A 15904-nucleotide genomic window follows, 5' to 3' on the forward strand; every position below is an offset into this window, starting at 1 on the left:
TTAAATAACTCCAATAGTACATCATTTTCAGGATATGGCATTCAGATTTTTTCCATTACAATTGTTTAATTCTGTGGAGCTGTGTTGGAGCTGATGGCCTATACAGGATCTCTTGTGAATTCTGCATTTCAACTGCAGCAGAGAAGATGCCAACCCATCCTGGGCTTGGCCTCACATCATGCATAACATTGCCACATCCTTTCCTCCAAATCCCCGTAAAATATATTCTGACATTAACTAACTTCAAATGGCTCACATACCACTCGGGCACATGGCGGGTGTGTGTGGGTGAGTTTAAGTTACACTCTGGGTGTGTGGGGAGATAAGTGGAGATCTGGTGGACGGAAAGCAGCTTTTCCTCCGGGTCCTCCCCTTACCTCCCGAGCTGTTAGAGAATCTGATAGGAGGTCTGTCTTTCTCTTGCTCTCTTTCAAAAACTATGCTTGAGAAAGTTGAGCCTGTACTTAAGCTGTTCTGTTTTCAGAGAAACCTAGAGGACCAGATAGAGGGGCTGTCCATGTTCCACTTCAATGGGACCAGACAAACGCCCCTTCTGTTCTCCTTGAGACCCTCTGATGCTGAGAAAGACTCAAATTGCTTTTCCTGACCAAGAGGAAGCAAAATGTCTTGTTACTTCACTGGTAGTAAAAGGCAGCATGATGTTCTCCACCTGCACAGGATATCTTGAAATGCTGACATGAATCCTCCATCTGAGAGCCCCTGAGCTCCTTCAGGAAATATTAAATTCTGCCGTCACGCTGCAGCATCACAGTGGGTCGGATAAGGTAATAAATAGGAATAGACATGGCTGTCACCCATGTCATGCTCATAATTTGCCTCCTAACACACATACTGTAATGCTGGTTCCCACTCGCATGGACAGATAGTTTTAGTAGGCCTGGACAGTTATGCACTTTTATTGCATTGGAAGCATTATGTGTCAAGAGAATATAACATTTCCTACTGCTGCTAGTTTACATTAAAAATATTCAAATGGTGAAACACACATTTTTTTTGTTAAGAAGTCAAAGGGTATGCAATGTACAGTAGATTGCAAGTGTCCGCTGTAGTAATGAATTGCTTTGTTATAACAACAAGTAACAATGTACAGAGCCAAATCAACTGAAACTGAAATGTTAAGAATTATAACTTTATTTGATATTGATTGTAACCACTTCACTCAGCCCTAGACCAGAGTGTATGCAGAAGCACATTAAAGTAGGACATGGTGCGGGCGGTGACAGCAACATGATGATGAATCACAGCCCCCCACTGAATGTCCTGAAATCTATGCTTGTGCAAAAACAGTGCACACACGCACACAAGAACACAGAGGACATCCTAAAATACTAGATGTCCATTCTTTCTCTGTCTCGTTTTTCGTCCTTGTCTACTTGTCAGCCACACACTCAGCCCAGCAGTCCAACAATACTGAGCTTCAGGAACACCAAACGTCACCAGCTGACATCCATATTCATCACCTCAAGACTCATATTCACACTGTGCCATCTAAATGACAGCCTGCCGGTGGTGACTGACTGTCACAAGTTCGACAGCGGTTAGGTCACAGTAAAGTTCAATGAGAGCGGAGAGACAGACAGACAAGACCGACTAGACAGGCAGACAGACAGATAAGCTAATACGTCACAAATAATAATTTGTCAAATCACATTATCAGTTAGCAGTAAATGACTTTAAGCATCTGACAACATTTTATCTCTCTCCCTCTACTCTAGCCAAGCTCCGTTCGGGATAACAGAATCAATATCAGCCTAATTAAAAAATATCACTTTTGGAGCAGACCTAATGTCATCTTGTCAAAAATGACCTGAATTATCCACATTTCATGAAAATAAGATACATCAGGAAGTGAGGTCCAAACTCTAATGGTAGTAAATAGGTGTGAGACAAAACGCAGAAAACAGTATGTCATTAGTGGGGTGTGGGTGAACACTTAATCACAGATCACATTGAATGGGATGATATGGGGGGAATCATGAGATAAAAAGAAAAGCCTGTCACTTTAAATCATTTCCTATCATCTGAAACACAAGGGACTCATTCTAAAAACCCATTTAAATCCAACATCAAGACTACATTTCCTGTCAGCAAATGAACAATGACTCCATTGTAGTTATAGTATATATTAACTCTATTCATCTTGCCATCTAATAGGTGAACATGAAATGCCACATCTTTGCGAGACAGACGAGACATGCTAAAACACATTTTCCTATGGATGCCTGTGGTGTGGTGAGATAAGGAGGAGTGAGGCATGATAACAGTCCACCTCAAAGCACTCATACGCTCTATTGTCAGCACAAATTCACATTCTCAGAAGCATTCCTGTGTGTTGAAGCTCAACCTAAATTAGGCATGCCTCTGAAGCCAAGGAAAGTGTAACAGAAAAAAACAGCCTTGATATAGTGTTAAACGGTTGAATTTATAACCAGCTAGTAAATTCAGAGATGATAGGGTACAAGTGTCTGTCTCTAAAGACCACAGGATCTGGTGTTTATCACAGTTTCCCAGCAAGATCTTTGTAATCACTACCAGATTACAGGCAGACAGATCGAAATTGTCTTTTTTTATGGTGTGTGTGGAATTTTGGTTTGTTGAAGATCCTTCTTTTTTTTTATAAATAAAACCCAATCTGTTCCTACCACTGCCCAATAATATGAATAACATCTGCTGGTAAATTGAGCCTGCAGTCTGTCCACCTGTTGATGTGACCCCTCTGCACTGTGGTCACTCTCCGCTTTGTTCTACAGCCAAGGTATGCAAGCCTTTTGGCCAAGAGTTGTACTTTGGCGTGGTTTTTCTGGGTCAGCCTCAAAGGGATATGAGCGACCTCTGCCTTAAATCGGTAAGGAGATGTCGAAAGACCCGGCGCTCAGACACTGCTGCCACTTATTTTCATGTCATTATCAGCCCCGCAGATCTCCCATTCTCTCTCCCAGTGTGTGTGTGCTTGTGTGTGTGTGTGTATGATAAGGGGTTCTGAGGAAGCAGGCAGCAGAACAACACACATACCTGCCCAGGCATTCCTGGTATGTTGTCTGAATTCCCCAATCTACTCATGTTCCCATTCTCGTAAGTAGAGGTGTGGTCCCCACCTTGCTGAAGCTTTTCTGCAGCCAAGCATGTGTCCCTAAGCATATATTCTTTATCAAGTGAGGGACAAACATTGCCTCTACAAGCGACTTCCTGTTTGTGTCAGTAATGGAAAAATTGCATCATTGCATTACATTACATGATCAAAACCCCTTTCATGTCTCTACATTAAAAGGTTAATGTTATTTTTCAAACTAAACCCTATTTACCCATGTTTTTGTGTCTAAGTGCTTAATGGGGACAACATTTTTAAATTAAGTCTATTATCGAATGAGAACTCTGCAGACGCCAGTCGTGCTGCAATGTAATTGCTAAGGGAAATTCCGCACTGTCAGTATAAAATCCCATTGCTTTTTTTAAATCAGCTATAAATATTCAACAAAAACCTTAAAAAATATTTTTGAATAACACTAAAGCTGTACTTCCTGTACTCCAACACAACAAACTAATCACTGGGAATCCACTCTCCAACTTTCACTCCGGTTTGCACCGTTATTCTCCAGCAACAAATCACATAACATACTGGAGTAAGCTAAAAGGTAAAGAAAAACGTATCCTTTCCATAATGTTGTGTCAGTCAGGCAAAAAAAGGTTTACGAAAACAAAATGACCGCAAACCCCTCGTAAGACGCAACTCTCCATTTATATTGTTTCAAACAGAGACAGGCTACATTTCTCCTTCTGCTTCCGTTATAACAAGTTAAACCAATAGTTTCGGGACTCTAGCTACTCACAAACTCATCTTACCCCCTTGATCTTTTCATCCAACTCTCGGAAAAAGAGTATAATTCGCAACATTTCAGTACTAGTTAAACAGTTCTAAAAATCTTTTCTGACCTTATCCAATAATTTGTATCCAAACCCAGTTGTTTTAGTTTAAGGACTTTTGGTTCATCTGTATTGTAAACTCATACAATCAAGGCTTGAAAGTACACTTGTCTATAGTGCAAATCCCAAGTGCATACTGAGTGTCTGACACTTATGTATCTTTTGAGGTGTAAGCGCTCAGGACGCAGAGGTCATTGCTGATACCAGAGGGGCTGAACAGCAGTGGGAAGCCTTATCAGCCCAGCCTGTCCCAGCTTTATGTTTGCCTCTGTTCAACACCTCATAATCAGCCTCTCACCACCCACTGGGGCCAGGACTATTGACTCAGAACACATGTCACTGGAGCTGATTGCTGCTTACCTGTGCCTGTCAAGGACAAATAATTGGCATCAGATCATGTCTTATCTCTGAGCTTCCGGATGCTGTCACTCAGATGCTCTTCACGCTCGTCTGCCACTGATACACTGTGTGTGTTAGTGTGTGCACATAGGAATATGAATAGAGCTCTCTGATCCTTAGATCAAATCAGGCACACCTGTCTCCCACTGCACAAATCAAGAGCAGAGAAAGATCAATTTAAGTAGCGAGTTTGCTTCCTGAGTGGCAACGAGAGCTTATAACAAATCTACTTTGGCTGTTTCGGATGACAGGAAAGGTTAATTAAAGCACAAGGGAGCAGAGAAGGAACTCTGGTTCAACCGACAGGAAAGGTCATGTAGTTTCTTCACTTTGTCTGGTCTGCAAACCCAGCCGTCACAAGTGAATATTATACTGTATATGTAGTCATTAGAAGGATACAGGGGGATAATGTACAGATATGGGAAGATCAAGGCACGTTAATCAAAAATATTTCACCCATTGGACAAAAGGATTGAGTATAGTAAATTATTAGTTTTAATTTTTTTAGAAAAAAAACAGTCAAGAAACTTTCAGAGAGAAATAATTATCTGAAGACCAAGCCAAAAGGCAGTGTGACTTAAAAGCATTCATATGAATACTAACAATACTTTTTCTCTTAACACTCAGTGCTACAGACAGCTGCCATCAGTAGCTCTGGAGGGCCGCAGGTGAAAGGTTAAAGGACACGAGGGGTCTGGGGTGAAAGCTCCTCCTTGGCCTCCTTATACACCCAGGATTATCTCTGTGGGGTCAGGCAGGGGGCCTGCTCCGAGCTGGGTCAGGAGAGAGCAGGGTGGTCATGATACTGAGGAAAATTAATTGGGATGTTTTGAGGAGTTGAGGAGAGCATAGGAGGAGAGAAAAAAACACTTCCTAAGAAATCTCTGAAAATGGGGAAATAATTACTTTAGTAGTGGCAGCTGTTTCAAAAAGGTATGATATGTTTATTGTTGCTGCTGTATAGTGAAACAAAAATGATTTTATTTAATTTTTTGGTAATATAGTTGGATGCATTAAAGGTGGGGTAGGTAAGTTTGAGAAACCGGCTCGAGAAACACTTTTTGTTATATTCCATGGAATGCTCTTAACATCCCGATAGCAATGAATATCTTAAATGCTTTGACAAAAAATCCATACTTTTTTTTTTATCGGTGGAAGCCGTAAAAAGCACGACCAATCATTTTAGCCGGCCCGGCTAAAATAACTGGATGGCCTACCTGCCTGTCAGCCTTCCATCTGTGCACAAACTTATCTCGTGCCCTCATTGGTCATGTGCGCGTTCGTGTGTGTTGGAGGAGGGGCTCTGTAAGGAAGTGACAGATTTTTTCCGGTTGTGTATTTTCAAATTCTAGCGCACTCGAGCTGGTTTCTCCAAAATTACCTACCCCACCTTTAAGTGCCCTAAAATGTTCAATACTTAAGCATAGCTTCCCATTTCCTCACAAAATAAACATTTAATGTACCAAGAAAAATTACAAATCCTATTTACACTGCTACTATAAAGCCATATCAAATCAGTTTACAAGTCTGCCTGACTCTCTTTCTTAATAACACTAATCTCTGGATTTTGGAGATCATGAAAAACACTGGTTGGCTCCTTACTTTGTTTATAAAATGCTCTATCCCAAGGCGCTGTCTGGGCCTATGGCAGGCCATTGTTTGCAGAAGTGTTTGTGTGAATGTCGGGTTGTGCAGATGCTTTGAGCGGCTGTAATGATGATATAGCTGTGTTTGTTGTTGTAGCTGTGCTGTCGCTTGCAGCGAGCTGGTCAGGGCGGCGGCGGTCAGCGGGGACTACACAGGTTAGAAGGATTATGGAAATGGCTGAATAATGGGATAGTGCTGGTGTGAATAAGTGAAAAACCCTCCACTCCCGGGCTGACCTCTGGCCTGGCACACAAATACTCTCCCTCTGTCAGCTGCACCAACACACACCCAGATGCACAATGCCTTCTCAGGGGAGTCTGTTCATTCTTACTTATGGATTTCTCCTAATCCTCAGTCCTACTGGGAGTGTTTCAATTTGCATACTTTGGCGTCAGATAGCTCAGTGGTTATTGCTGGTAGCCCATATGAGGCATATGCTGCCCAGTACGCTGGTTTGACTTTGGCACGTAGAACTATAAAGGCAATGTCCTCCCCTCTGTATCCCTCCTTTCAACACTTTTATCTACCAATAAAAGCAATCTCTGGCCCAAAAAATAACTTAAGGAAATAGTTCCTGAGCCAAGATGTTGACAAGTCTAGTTGTCTGACTGATTCTAACCAGAACTGAAGAAAATATTTTAAAGCATGGCCTCTTGCTTCCTTGTGTATCAAGGTCATGGCCAGAGTGTTGCTAGCTGGGGGCAATAAGAGGGGGTAATTAGGAGGTACATTTAGAGAGACCATTAGCAGCAAGTGTTGACTCAGGGTCCACTGGGGACCAAAGCCACCTCCTCCCTCTTCGAGTGTTCCACTCTCCAGTCCAGCAGTGAGAATCCACTATATTCCTTGAGGTCATTTTTCACCCCGCAACAGCAAATGGCATGGTGGAGAAGTGAGAAAGGAGGGAGGAGTCCCAAGGGCAGAGCAGCCTGACAGCAACCCTAAGAACTTTCATTTATCAAAGCAGACAGGAGAGAGCCATGGAAACTCTGAGTCGAACTCTGAGAGAGCGTCTCTGTGCAGCCAACAGAGACTGAGATCCCCTCTGCTGCTGCTGAAGGGGCAGAAAACACAAAAGGCACAGAGGCTCTCTCAAATCTGAATCATGAGTTGGATGGAGGACAAAAGACCCTGATTGTGTGCCCAAATACGCAAAAACACTGATTAAGATCTCAGCCCCCAGCTGAGGTAGAGGGCAGGAGTGGAAAAAGAGGAGAGAGACGTTCTAAAAAGTTGTGTTTAGTGAAGAGGAGGATGGAAGAAGTAATGAGGAAGCAAGATTTTGCGGTCAAGGGGCCAATATATATATATATATACACTAACAGCCTAATGCACATGTGAAACAGATGGTACATGCCTGCAGTTAAGAAGCCTGGTGCCACATTTTACATTTATAGGTTAACAAAAGCAAATGAGCACTATTTTCTACAGGTATACAAGATGCTCGCTTTTAACTGTATTTATGTAAATGGAATAGATACAAAATAGCATGTGCTTGTAGGCAGGAAGGAACAGTTCATATCCCTCTAGCTTGTTAGTTATGTTCAAACAATAATGGATGAGTGTTGTTGACTCCAAAGACCTTTGGAAAGTACCTGTGACCCGATGGTGCTGGTTCAGATGCTCTGGAATTGGTCAGGTGTTGGTGTGTTGTTTGAGTGTAAATGCTTGTGTACAATTTATGGCACACCATGGACAGAATGTCATCCCAGGAAATGCCCAAGGACTAGCCATGGGACTTCAAGTAAAGGAGAATGTTGTGAGATGTTGTTTTTAAGCCACAAATTCTACAGAGGGAGGCAGTTGAGGTGGATGGATGGGTCTACAAATCATTGGGCTTTGACACTAGAGAATGCCGTTCATGGTTTGTTTCTTATAGGCTATCGATGTCTTTTAACAGGGACCTAGATGTTGCTCAAACAAGCTGATCTTGATAATAGCGGTGGTTCCAGCAAGATAGGGTTAGGGAAAACTGTAGATCAGTAAAGACACCACTGTTGTGCTTGTATGTGTAAGGGTTCAATCGTTTGTTTATTATTTTCTTCCTTTTTTCAATAAAGCATTCATTTGGATGATTTTCAATTCACACCAGGCGATTGCCAAAGTCAGATAACAAAAATGCTGCTTCCTCTGTTTCACAAAATAAAACTAAATGACCTCTAAGTGAAGAGTGAGGGGGAAACAAATATCACAACAATCATTTATCACTTTCCCTGTCCTGCATCTACTTCTTCAGGTTGTTTGAACATGTCCGCCAGCCTTGCACCATCCAGAACATTGTATGGATTATTTAAATATCCCACATTTATAGCATCCACATCCATCTCAAATCTCCCTGAGTATGCCTGGTAAATGTTATTTTGATTTATCACCTAGCTTCCTCTGACACCTTTCCTTTACCTCAGCTTGTCTGATCCTGCCAGCATCCACTATACCTTGTCTGCATACCAACGCATTGAGATAACACACGGCTCTTTCTTTAACACCCAGCATGCCGCAGGTAAAAGAAGCAGGGTGATTTATGCATGATGTGCTCAGTGATGATGTATTTTCTTATAAATGCTTCACCTAGTAAAAGGATTTAACTCTAGAATGAAGAAAGAGTTAACAAGAGTGGTTAAGAGTCACGTCTAATGAGATTTTTTTCCTTGTACAATGTGAGGGTCTAAGGACAGAGGGTGTCGTTTTCTCATACTGATATTCTTTACAAACTGTGCTGTTGTATTTGTTGTAAAGTGTCCTTATTGTAAATATTTCTTACTGTATGTACAGCACTTTGGCTCGACCAAAAATCGTTTTAAAAATGTGCTATATAAATAAAACTTGATTTGATTTGATTTAAAACAGATATCCCTCTTCTGAAATGTTGAGCAAAACTAAAAATGTTCAAAAGTTGACAAAATAAAAAGTCTGTGGTTATGTGGTTCCATTAGCTAATGTGCAAAATTACTTGAGAGGGTGTTACATGTTGACATATTCAAACAAGGAGCAACAACTCAACATGGCATTTCATTCCTGCTTCCCAGCTAATGGCGTTTATGTTATTTTAATGAATGACTCTTCTGTCAACACACCATGTGGCGCTTTGTCAGCTACCCTGGAGACAACGAAAGATGACAAGCCCCCAAAGCCACTGGCTCAAGCTGAACTGGGAAGTTTCTAGTGTGTCTTCAACAAACAGGCCACCCGTAGAGTAGAGATGGGGCACATGTTTCGAATGTGTTGAGCTTGAAAACATTTTGGGTGATTTTGCAAATGTCGGATGGAAATCCATTAAATAAACTCAGGTCTGGCATATGGAATATTTGTGAAATGGACATTTAGTCTCCTTTGTTGTATGCACTGCATTGTTCAGGACATGCCTTGTGCGTATAATCATACAGTATATTGGCAGTGAAACAAGATGGTCAATTAGAGGTTTGTGATGTGAATATAAATGTGCTCTCGGCCCTAAATGGCCAGCCAGGGCAGCCAGTTGAGCTCCGGGGTAACCAGTATCTGTGGTGTTATCATACTGCAAGCCACTAATGGGCGAGTGTCCATCTGCTCCTGCACGTTCAACATAATACTGCATTCCCTGCGGCTGCATACATCCACTTGACCCGACGTGGCTGTTCGACAAAAGCAGGGTCACCCCCAACCAGGTAGGTGTCAGCGTAGATCCCGGGTCGAGGCTCGTGCACTAATGCTATATGACAGGCGCGGGACAACCAGATAATGCTCGACAATCGGGCGGCTGGTTGTTGAGCAGCGTGGAATAGTCCTCAGATGGGGAGTTGAAGTCTGGGCCTGCAGCGAGGTCCTGCTTCTCTGTCTGACAGGCTTTGTGCTCAGTTGATAGCGAGTGGGAGTTTTGCCACACAGACTGTGACAGGCATGCATAACCATAAGATCAGCTGTTGGTTGGTTGGTCCACCACTTAAATAAAAACTAAAACATAATTTACTTATAGATGGGTTCAAGTGAAATTCAGTACAGACATCCATGGTCTCCAGAGGATGAATTCCAGTAACTTTGTTGATCTTCTGACGTTTCCTGATACCGTCATCAGCAGGTAAACGTTTTCACTTATTGTACATTGGCATATATCTCAGCATCTATTGGATAAGAACATCATTTGGTACAGACATTCAAGGTTTCCAGACAATGTACACTTAGATTGAGAACAGAGAAATGTAATTCAGACACTGAATTGTGATAACTATGGTTATCCCTTATCTTTACTTCAAGTGCCATCATCAGGTCAACATGTTCTTTAAGACCAAAAATGATCATCCTAATGACATTCCCATCTGTCTCTGTTGCAATCCTCTGTTAGCCACTGTTCAGTGCTCATATGCAAATATTAGAATGATATGGTAAACTCAGTTGTTGAACATTAGAATTGCTAAACATTATTATAGACTGTCATTAGGAGGATGTGAGCATACTAATGTTAGCTTGGTCTTGTTTCTCAAAACAGAAGATTATTTCTAACCAAACTCACTTCTGTACTTTCTCAGATAGAGATATTCAACAAAATAATAATATGTTCCGTGGCTGCCACTCCAAGTCTTGGTTGATTGAGACGTACAAGAATGTAAGATTATTCAAAACACATTCTCTAAAAAATTGTTCTTTGCAAATAATCAAACACAACATTCCTCTAGTAATCCATCTACGAGTGGCCCGGGAGAACCAACAGATCAATACGGCATTGACCTCATAAGATAATTCTGAAGGTAATTACACTCCGAGCACAAACTCTGCCTTCCCAGTCTCTTAAGCTCTGCAACCACAAGCTTGTCTAAGAAAAATAAATTAACTAGCAACATGCTCTGACCGTTCTTGAGAATATTCTCAAACAGAAAAAACACGATATTACCTGACACGTTATCACAGGTAACTCCTGAGCTGGTATTACTTGGAAGTAGCTCAGGAACAATATTATGTTTTCTTCTTATGGCCTGGGTGAAAGCAGCTTGAGCCACACAATGTGAGCTATTACTTGCTAGTGTTTCACTTCTTGTGTTTTTGCCCAACACTGGCTCTGCTTATTCTAAGTATCCTCTATCACCAAATACTTCACAGAACAAGCAGTTCCTTCATCTGGATGTTTGTTCTTTGCTGATTCTCTGTTGGCACGAAGAGAGCTGTGGTCTAACGGCAAAAACTGTGTGCAAACAGATATTTGGAGCAGACTGCAGAAAAACATCCCGGTCAGTCCTTTCATCAAAACTATCTTTTGTATTTGTCTTCCTTCAACAGCAACTGTTTTAAATGTGGTACATTTACAAGCAAGGCATTTCATACAGTCAATACAGTCACACAAAAGACCAATGCACACACACACAGAGATTGAATTGACTCATTCAATGAATCACAGCAGGAAAGATGGTGAGAAAGAAAATAGGGAGACCAACTGGTGAGAATAAGCTGACTGGATGCTGTGAGTGACAGAGCATCCATGTTAACTTGTCCATTTGCTATCTGTCTGTCTGTTTGGCATAAAAAGAGCAGAAAAGTGGAGAAAACAAAGTGGGGCATGATGACTGTCAGTCAAGGGTATTCATCTATTCTAAGTGGAAGAGTGGCTGTATGCTGTGAGATGATGGCAGTGGGGACGGACGGAAGTGGACCTGAAGTGGGGAAAGAAGGGGAAGAAAGGAACACAAACAGTGGGAGTGCTAAAAACAAATTCAAACTGTAATGACAGGAGTAAAAGATTATATGAGGCCACATTGTTGCAGTGATGCAAACTTGCCAAACATTTCATAGATGTTGTTTCCATTTGCAATTCATCATCATATGCCACCTGTCTTGTTTGTAGGTCAAAGGGTCTCAGCGATAATTTGACAAGGTGATAGCTGAGCTGCTCAGAGGTGTGAAGGAAGCAGTAAGTGGCACAGTTGCAGAAAACAGCAACAGGTGGGGCATTGAAGTGTATTCTCACAAGGTAGCAGTCAACTTCGGCATTGGAGTTATGTTTGTTCAAGTATCCTCGTAAAAGGAAGCACTGACTCAACAATGTGACCAGAGGAATGTTGCATGCGTTGGTCTTTCCAAGCAGGAGAGGCCTGCATTACTTAAAAATGAGGGTGCTTCACAGCAAATAATTACAGGCTAAATCAACCATTTACATTCCAATAGGTTAAATATGTGCTTTGAAAGCAAAGAAAATGCCATTCAAGATGAAACACGTTGGCAGCCATTACAACTTAAATGGATAATGTGAATTGTCTGCTAAAGGCAGGCCCCACTCTCACAACCCAGCCTGCAATTAAAGCAAAGCTGCTCAAGGTCAGGCTGAGTGACAGACTGACAGACCTATAGATTACTGTCTGTCTGTGTAATCCACAGCCTTTTTACTCCCTTTGCTGACTGACGCTCTCACCCCTCCCATTCAAAACACCAGCGCCTGTTGATTTGGCTGCTTTCATGTTTGATGGACAGATGGGACATCCTTCTCAGTGACCCTGCGACCTTCTTCTCACCCACGACTATACGGGTCGGCAGAGTACGGCTGTTTAGGGGCAGTGGGGAGAGGATGATTGTTTTTAGTAATAAATGATATATATATATATATATGTAAATATACTTTTCAAAATGTAATTATGGGGTTGGATGGTAAGGTTTTGCAGACACAAAAGACAAAGTAGCATAACAATCATTCAAGAAGAAGCAGGAAGCAAGTACAAGTTGGGGGAAAAAAACTAAACGAGATAACACACACATCACATCAAGGACTCCGGTTCTCATAAAACCTTTATGTCAATACTACACAGCATTAACTGCACACCAGGCATGACATTGGCAACTAAGTATATGCTGTTCATGCACCCAAATACCAACAGCAAATCAGAAAGTGGCTTTGATTTCCCATGCATGTTGATGTTGGCAGTTCTGCTCATTGAGATTAAGTATGCACACAAATGGAGATAGATAAGACATATTGAAATTACCTTTCCAACAGTTTAACAGTGATAATGCAACACATTCAAAACCATTGAGGTAGTGTCTCATAACCATTTCAAAGAGTAGGATCTATCAATTCCTAGCTATTTGGCTTCAGGCTCACAATTGCACTGAAAGCAACAAGTCTGTACTTAAACATCCAAAAGGAGGATGCTCACACACAAAAGAAGGTGCTAGCTGGAAGTACCTGTTTTGATTGGAGAGTGGAAGAAAGATAGCGGGATATGAAGAGAAAAAAATTAGAGGAAGGAAAGAGTCTTATCAGTTAGGAGGCAACATGCGTGACAGAGGGAAATCTTAGTCACAGTCCCTCCATCCGTCCTCACACAGGGGGTTGAAGGAGGCCAGTGATTGCACGGACACATGGAGGCTCAAAACCCTCTTATCTTACGCCTTCATACCTTCTCATAAATCAGTGCTTAGCTATCCACTCGGCACTGATAAGGCAACCAAACAGAGAGTGATCCACACCAGGAATGAAAAGAAATAGTTGTTCTTCAAATGACCTCTTTTGCTCTCTCACACTCCCTTATTCTGTATTTGTTATCTGTCTTTTATTAATCAAAACTGGACAGCAGACATTTTTTCTTCCTTTTTCTTGGGGATTGATGGTTTAGTTTTATTTTCTCTTGTAGCTTCTCCAGCAGTCTGCTTATGATCATCTTAAGAAACACAAGAAAGTGTTTGGAGTGCTGAAGATTATCTGTTGATCGTCACACAATCAGCTCCTGCACTAAAACATGTATTAAAGCGGCAAAAGGCTATTATTCAAACAGAGTTTTAGAAGCCATCTTCAAAGCTAATTCTGTATTTTAATTTTGGGTTTGATGGTGAACATCGTCGTTGTGTTCATTGCAAATTCACGATTTTTAGTATAGAGATAACATGCTTTTAGTTTGAAAAGCAATACAATCTTTAGAGACACCTATTGTCATTCTTACCCAGACTGAAGTCTGATCAGAAATCTGGGCAATATGGGACCTTAAAAGCAAAACCGGATGTAATATGGGGGAGCAAACTTAGCTTTCTTGAAGAAGTCCACACCAAATGAATTACTTGTTGCGCATTATGTTTATAATGTCACAACAAGATACTTAATACTTCAGGAGCAGTTGCATGTTTAAATTAATTAACTGTACTCCTGATATACCTGTTAATGCAGTGATGAATATATTGGTAGTTTATCGAGAAGTAAATACAACAGCACAAGTATAATTCATCTGCTGGATTTGAGCAACACTTTGCATATAATAAAATATCTTTGCAATCAAAATAAACATTCCCGATATAGCTTATAGTGACGCTAAACAATCCTGTTAAACACTACAGAAGGCAGTGTGGTATGGTTCCTGTTGATTTTATGGTCTAATTTGCTCAAAAACGCATTGCAAAGGTTTGTGACTAATTAATCAAGCATAGATGGTTTAATAGGACAATGTAATCTGGCTATGGTTGTGAAAAGGTACATTTCACACTTGGCCCTAATTCTTTATGGAAGTGACATTGGTAGAATCAAAAGCCACACTAATGAATTCTAAGCTTTTCATACTTTGTAAATGCGATTACACTCGTACAAAGCATCATTTAAGTTGGATATCTTCCTAATGTTAAAAGACACTTTTTGTTTCCTCTGTTTGAGTGGACCACATTAAAACTCGATCTGTCAGCCGTGGATGAAAAAGTTTGTGTCTCTTGTGTTTGTGCCAGGAGGTGCCGCTTCCTCCAAGCCCTCCGAGGGGCCGTCTGTGCTCTTCCATCATTGTAGTGCGACGGAGCGCATGGTCCAGAGGAGCACATCAATTCATCTAACATGAAATCCTGCAGAACATGAAAGCCCCGGATCACAGCCAAGCTTTGAGCGATGACTGCTTCAGCATTTGTGCCAAGAGGAGGAAAAGTGAGAGCCGAGAATGATGAGGGACAGAAAGAGAGAGGGAGCAGAGGGAGGAAAGGGGACAGCCAGAGATGCTTTGAGCGTTAATGCCGTGCCAGTGTTGTATGCCACTCCCCCTCCGCTACCCCGGGGACATGAATGAAGTAAATGAATGATGGACCCAGCCCACACAAACGCCCCTCTTCTATTGAGACCAAGCAGTCCATTCAAGGGGATGAGTGAGGCGTCGACACCAACAACAACAAAAACAACAGCAACATAGGAGGCCCTTGCTCCTATTTCTCATTCATACATATGTATGCCGTCACACAGACACACACATATGGCACAGATACCATGGACAACACTGCCAACATACCATTAGGGACACCTAGAGGGTTCCTGAGAACAGGGCTGACTAACAAAGCGTGGAGGCAAAGGGGTGTGAAAGGGGCAGACACAGAAAAAAAAGGATCTTGGCATCACTCAATGCAACGGCCACAATGATCGGGGATGAGAGGCCATCTCCTCCCCTCCACAATCAGCACATTATCAGGAAGCCCATCAGAGCATGAACCCAGAGAGAAGGCTTGGAAACCTCATGTTGCACCACATTTGACCCTCCCTCCTCCTCTGGGCTCTTCTCTCTTGTTCTTTCGGGACGTGATGGGTTCAGGGGGTTCTCGCCCACACAGGCGTGATGTCACTCAGAGGTCTGACCTTCAAACTCAGGCATTACTTGCCCGAAGCCACAGCAGCTAATGGAACATGGGGAATACAAATCCAATTGGAGCTGGATCAATCTGACAAGGGAGGCGTTGCTATTTAGCAAGCATGTACATCTCAAACTTTGAAGGTGGGCTTTGTAATGATGTTAGCATCTGACTGAGGGCTCAGTTTTCACCAATTAGGGTTAGGGAATGTATGAAGGGTGTATGAAAGCAAGAGATTGAGGTAAAATATGAAATACAGCTCTGACGGCAGCAGCAGTAGGAAGAGAAATGTTCCGGCTTTTAAAACCCAATAGCGAGACACAACTACTGCAGCCTTCCACAGGATCATGGTCAGGCTCAACCACAGGCCTAATTT

General features: G+C 41.9%; 1 protein-coding gene across 4 annotated transcripts in view; it reads right to left on the reverse strand.

Moving 5' to 3' along the window:
- The window catches only part of LOC117548084 (semaphorin-3F-like), a 49653-nt gene that overhangs the window by 22093 nt on the left and 11656 nt on the right, over nt 1-15904 (reverse strand). The gene's annotated exons all lie outside the window — the stretch shown is intronic.

This window comes from Gymnodraco acuticeps, unplaced genomic scaffold (genome assembly GCF_902827175.1).
Source record: "Gymnodraco acuticeps unplaced genomic scaffold, fGymAcu1.1, whole genome shotgun sequence".
In the NCBI taxonomy this organism is placed as follows: Eukaryota; Metazoa; Chordata; class Actinopteri; order Perciformes; family Bathydraconidae; genus Gymnodraco; species Gymnodraco acuticeps.